Source organism: Trichechus manatus, unplaced genomic scaffold, assembly GCF_000243295.1.
Source record: "Trichechus manatus latirostris isolate Lorelei unplaced genomic scaffold, TriManLat1.0 scaffold00299, whole genome shotgun sequence".
In the NCBI taxonomy this organism is placed as follows: Eukaryota; Metazoa; Chordata; class Mammalia; order Sirenia; family Trichechidae; genus Trichechus; species Trichechus manatus.
Genome location: NW_004444235.1, coordinates 241,211 through 242,029, shown reverse-complemented (window position 1 = coordinate 242,029; position 819 = coordinate 241,211).

The window sequence follows — 819 nt, the reverse complement described above, 5'->3', positions numbered from 1 at the left end:
AGTGAGCTGAAATGGACTGGTAATGGCCATTTTGAATCAGACAATCATATGGTCTACTATGCTGGGAATGACAACTTGAAGAGCCAAAAAGAAAATTTCAAAATCTATCCTGAAGTACAACTCTGTCAGTGATAGGATACTATCCGTATACCTATGAGAAAGACCACTTAATACAATTATTATTCAAATTTATGCACTAACCACTAAGGCCAAAGATGAAGAAATTGAAGATTTTTACTAGCTTCTGCAGTCTGAAATTGTTTGAATATGCAGTCAGGATGCATTGATAACTACTGGTGATTGGAATGTAAAAGTTGGAAACAAAGAAGGATCAGTAGTTGGAAAATATGGCCTTGGTGATAGAAACAATGAAAGAGATCACATGATAGAATTTTGCAAGACCAATGATTTCTTCATTGCAAATACCTTTTTTCACCAACATAAATGGTGACCATATACATGCACCTCACCAGATGGAATACACAGGAATCAAATAGACTACATCTGTGGAAAGAGATGATAGAAAAGCTCAATATCATCATTCAGAGCAAGGCCAGGGGCCGACTGCAGAACAGACCATCCACTGCTGATATGCAAGTTCAAGTTGAAACTGAAGAAAATCAGAACAAGTCCACGAGAGCCAAAGAACGACCTTGACTATATCCCACCTAAATTTAGAGACCTTCTCAAGAATAGATTTGATGCATTGAACACTAATGACCGAAGACCAGACAAGTTGTGGAATGACATCAAGGACATCATACGTGAAGAAAGCAAGAGGTCATTAAAAAGACAGGAAAGAAAGCAAAGTCGAAAATG